Genomic DNA, 5,846 nt, shown 5'->3' with positions numbered 1-5,846 from the left:
AAGGTATTATTTTGGTTTCACAAAGGTATTGAAAAGATTTTAACAAAGAGTCAGCGTTATTCACCAGCTGTGTGCTAACGTATTTTCTAACCATTTTACAGGAAAACAAAAAGGTTAGGACATACAAGCAAGATAGGATAGAAGATTGGAAAATTAGTCATTAGATGCTATCTGACGACTCATATATTTTATATTAAAATATTATAAAGAATTATGTTTTTAAAAGAAATGTATTGAAATATCAAACGGGTATTAAACCCGAGTTTTCAATTATAATAATATTATATTTAAGACTTCCGCTGAAAAGTACTCATTTTCTCAAACATGCTTTGTAAACATTAAAAGGATATTTTAATCCAACATTTTATAAATGAATATTTATATTAAAAAGACTTCCGCTAAAAACAAACCCGCAACTCTGATGTATTTACAAAACATGTACCAACTATTGGTCACACGCCTAGGCCCTAAGTCGGGGTGTGACATTAAGCATAAAGCCTTGTCTCCTTGTTTCCGTGCTTGTGTTGTTCTGTTCTCCTTGATGGTCTAGATAATTACCAGTTCGTGAATGTAAAACATAGCATCTATCAATGGTAAACGGTTCAACTATGATAAGAACTTAATCCTAAGTGTTGATGAAAACAAACAAAATAATTTATGATAAATGTAAATTACGGAGAAAAAATTGTTTCACCAATTCAATCAAACATAAAGATTCAATCAAACAAAAAGTTTAATCAAAACTAAATCCCAACCCTAGTACAATCAAAAAAATATTCATCTCATATACAAAACCCTACACCTGAAGTGGTCACGAAAGGTTTAGCCTTGCCTCTGCATCGTGATTCCTTCAATTGTTGGTTGGAATCTTGAATTCGTGGATGAATTTGTGATTGAGAGGTGTTAATTTTGTAACAACTCGGACTTTTCGAAATCTATATTTTAATTAAAAACCCGACCATTTCGATTTTCGGGAAATTTTATCGCATTTATCGAGAAAATTTAATCATTATTTAATTCATTATATATATTATATAATAATGATTTTCAAATTATGACAATATTAGCCCCAAACTAAGCATTTATCACTTTGTGTACCCATCTTCAAACCTTAGGGACTAAACTGCAAATCCATTATATAACCCATCAAAGAATCTGGTTAACCCAAGACCCGACCCCAAGTCCAAACCCTAATCATTAACCCGATTGCAAATTGGGATCTCTTGGACCTTAATTTTCGTATCCAACTTGGAAATGGAATCATGTATTATGATAAGCATTCAATAAACGACCTAACCGACGTTCTAATTATGTCATATAGATCAATTTTGATTCGTATTGTTTAATTATTTGGCCGACATCACCACGTTTTCAATATACATATAAACGAACTTAATAATTCAATTAAACGCACATATAGCCTCCTTATACCAGCGCAAACAATACCCCCATAGTTAATATGTTTGTAATCCTTTGTTTTTACCCGTAATTGTTCGTTTTCCGGTCGGATATCCGTCGATTGTTTTAACCATCAAAACATCATCGTTTAAGGTAATTGTTGACATGGTTTTGCTCGCGCTGACGTCTTCTGCAATAGCCCTAAATTCAATTGATCAAACGTATAAAGTATTGATTGATTGGTTGATTTAGGGTTTATGTTTTAAATCTGGTTCGCAGGCTGTCTGTTTATATTTCTTTGTTCTTGAGTTATATGCATCTGACTTGGTAGATAAGATGGTTCTGGTCAGATGTGTGCTTCCTGGAACCAACTTCTGGCGCGGGTCGAGCCCTGGCAGGCAGTTTTTGGTAGGATTTGTTAATTTAAGATTAAACAAATTTTTAAGCGTATAAATTAATATATTAGTATATTTAATCAATTATATTATAAATATATTTATTAGTCAGTATTTTATTAAAAATCGACAATATATATAGGGGATGGTTCAAGAGAAAAATGATATTACTGCGAGAAATGAGAGAAATAAATATGAGCCACTAGTTTTATTTTGGGTATGTTTGGCATGAAGCTTTTAGGAGCTTCAAGCTTCAAGCTTTTAAGAAAAAACTTCTACTCAATTAAAAGCTTTGTTTGGTTCAAGAAGCTTGAAGCTTTTAGTTCATTAGAAAAAGCTTAAAGCTTCTACTAGTATTGTTTAGAAAGAGCTACAAGCTTTTAGGATTTTAATTTACTTGATTAAACTTCCAAAATAAATACATTTGCTATTATTGTTTTTAGTGATGCCCATTTTAGTAATTTTATGCATTTTATTAAAAGCTCCAGCTACTCTCCCAAACATCTAAATATATCTAAAAATCTACAGCTAACAGCTACAGATTCTAGCCACCAGCTTCCAGCCACCAGCTAGTTTTGCCAAACATACCATTTAGGTTTTAAAAGCTTAAAGATAAATTAAGAAACTATTAATGCAGTATCTCTTACTAATAAACCACAATAGTTATCTACTCAATTAATACAACTAATCAAATTACTATAATTGAAAAATATTAAGAATTAATTTATTTTTATAATTTATTTTTTTTCTCTTGAATTTTTATCTTACACAAGTACAATTTATTCATACGTTAAAATTTCTTTCTATTCGAAACCAATTTATTCCAACTCAATATATTAATATCGATCAACAGTAACATTGTGATAAATAATACAAAAAACTATTTTACACGTGTTTGCATTAAATATCAACAAAATAATATATAACCTACACAAAAACATATAGCCTACAATTGTTCTAAGAATAAGAAAACATATAACCTACACACAAAATTCATCATCAATAAAATACACACGCACACGAAAACATATAACATACACATGAAAAACATATAACCTACACACGAAAATTTTATCCTACACATATACAATTTATTCATACACTAAAATTTCTTTCTATTTAAAACAAATTTTTCCAACTCAACTTATCAATATCCATCAACACGTAGTTACATTGTGATGAATAATACAAAAAACTATCTTACACATCTTTGCATTAAATGTGAAATATACAACCTACACAAAAACATATAACCCACACTTGTTCTAAGAATAAGAAAACATATAACCTACACACGAAAAACATATAACCTACACATGTGTAGGATATGTGTATATTTGTGTAGTTTATATAATCGTTGGTGTCGAATTAAGTATGTAAGTTGTATGTTTTTTGTATATTGTACGTTTTTATTGCTTAAAACAAGTGTAGGTTACATAATTTTCTTTATTTTTTATATTTAATGGACACATTTGTATGACATTTTTTTATTATTTATGACAATAGTTTTTCTAGGTATATCAATTAAAAAAATAAATTGTGTTTTGATATTTATTGTTAAATATTACGCGTTGATATATGCTAATAAATTGAGTAGAAATAAATTCTTTTTTCATATAAAGAACTAGTATTATATGAATAAATTGTATTTTTGTTGGATAAAATGAAGATGATGTAAATAAATTATAAAACTAAATTAGTGTATTTATCTTTTTGATTATTATAGTTAACTTAGGTAGATATATTAATTATAGAGAAATTTATTATGGTTATATTAGTTGTATTAATGAATAGAGAGAGTGCATTTATTGTTGCATTTAAATCTTTTTCATTTATTTTTAAGCTTTTAAAACCTAAAATAAAACTAGTGACTCATATTCATTTCTCGCAGTAATATCATTTCTCTCTTGAACTTAAATCTATATATATATACATATATGTATATATATATAATACAATTTGTAAGGGTTTTCTTAAGATCTATATATATAAAAACGATTATATATAAGGAGAAATTTCCAATCTGCCTCCCTAGGTAATATCGGCGGGAGATGGATTGACCACTACAAAAGAATTTGCGCATGATGTAACAATGTGTTTTTATTATGGTCAGAATGCTCCCTGCAGTGTTAATACACTACGTGAAAATTGACCTTCGGTCACACGAAAAACGTGTGGCCGTAGGCCTTTAGCCACACACATTTTGTTCAGGTCATATGTTTTCACACCCTGCCATGGGGACCTAGTCGTTTTATGGACAAATTGGTACCAATGTAAGCAGCGGAATACCATTAATAAAGATAAGCTACAATTTTTGTACTATGCATTTAAAACAAGGTGTAACTACACAACTATCTCTTCTCTGACACTGCTGCAATCTATGTTGGGTTCTACTAATCCCATTGGCATCTAATCTTCATTGTTCTTGTTCGACTTATGCCTCTATCCTTAGTCATGTTCATTACAATGTTAATCCAAATAACTATCCACAGGGTACCTGAATACATGCTAAAAAGTGTCAACTAAAAAGTTGGTGAGTTCGTGAGTTTAGCTCACAAACACATAAAATATTTAATTCACAAAAGCGCGCAAGTTTGTGTGTATGTAAGCATAAAGCATGGTGCACATCAATCAAGTCCACAATCAAACCTGCAACTAGCATAAGTATCCCCAACTCATACTAGAAGTTATACCGTCCTAGACTATCGCCATTCTAAAGCAATAATCAACCACGTGGGTTATATGCCGCAACGATCCGCAGATCTCAGTGTGGTCTACCCAGCATAGGGTCACTATGCGTGGGGGTCTCCCAAATAGTACTACCCATACAAGCCTCTGCCCATCCCCCTGGGCTAATGATTGTGTAAAAGTTAGGACAAAATTTAGCATTAAAAACCCCTTCTTGATAAATATCACACCATATGTAAAACCAACATGTATCCAGCCTAAAAAGTTTAAGTAAAAAGGGCAGCACGAAACTCACCTCAGTCCGTATGCAAAATGCGTAAGTAAATGATAATCTATGAGCTTGCAACTACACTAAGAACCACCAAATGTGCCTAGTATATACATATATATAACAATAAGTAATCAGACAAAAATATAATATTTGTTACTAGCCGTGTCGTTCGATTGAGCTCTTCTCGTATATAAATGTTGCGACTTACTATCGGTTGTTCAATTGTTAAGTTGGGTTTTCCCATGTTTATTTATACTAGGTAAATGCATCATTGATCTAGTATTACTTCTAATAACTTACCCTAGTGTCATGTATTGGTCAACTCTATTTGTCCGTCGACTTACTAGGTTCCAACAAGATAAAGTTTCATTTTTAAGAAAGTTCACGTAGATATAAGTTTATAATATTGGTGTCACATATTAGGTCACACAATTAATGTATAACAAGTAAACATCATAATATGTAACTTTATCGTGTTCGATAAAGTTACTATTTTTAACAAGTTTGGGTTTCCGTTAAGTTTCGAATGTCACATGACTTCTCATCTACAAAAAAACATATATCATGTCAAACATATCATTTTACATTTTGAAAATTTCCAGCAAGTTTCAAATGCACGGTTTCGGTCTCCGCACTTCGTTTAAGTGGCAAAACGCATTAAGTTAAGTATAGAAATCTCACAGAATATTTTCAAATAATCCATAAATTAAATATAAGTAAGTTATATAATAAATAATCTACCAAAATATTAAAAAGCTTATGTTTTATAATTAATTAAAACTCTTTGTTCGGTTCATGTCGGCTTATCCGTAAACCGCATTTAATTGTCGTTTCTTGCAAAAATAGGGTAAGGTAAGTAAATAAAAATCGATCTTTTACATTATTCAAATAAAGTATTTTGTGTATACTTTCTATAAGAAAACATTGTTTTATATATTCTCATTTACAAACTACTTTTATGAGTTAGAATGCAAATATCACGTATAAGCGCATCATTCGTTTTTTTTATATAAAATGTGTATATCTTATGATTTAACATATATCATTTTAAGTTATGATTATTTTAAACTTTTAGTTCAAAAGCCATAGTTTAA

Source organism: Bidens hawaiensis, unplaced genomic scaffold (assembly GCF_021521415.1).
Source record: "Bidens hawaiensis isolate Kalapana, Puna unplaced genomic scaffold, B.hawaiensis_p1.1 tig00028784_1, whole genome shotgun sequence".
In the NCBI taxonomy this organism is placed as follows: domain Eukaryota; kingdom Viridiplantae; phylum Streptophyta; class Magnoliopsida; order Asterales; family Asteraceae; genus Bidens; species Bidens hawaiensis.
Note: the sequence above shows the minus strand (reverse complement) of the source record.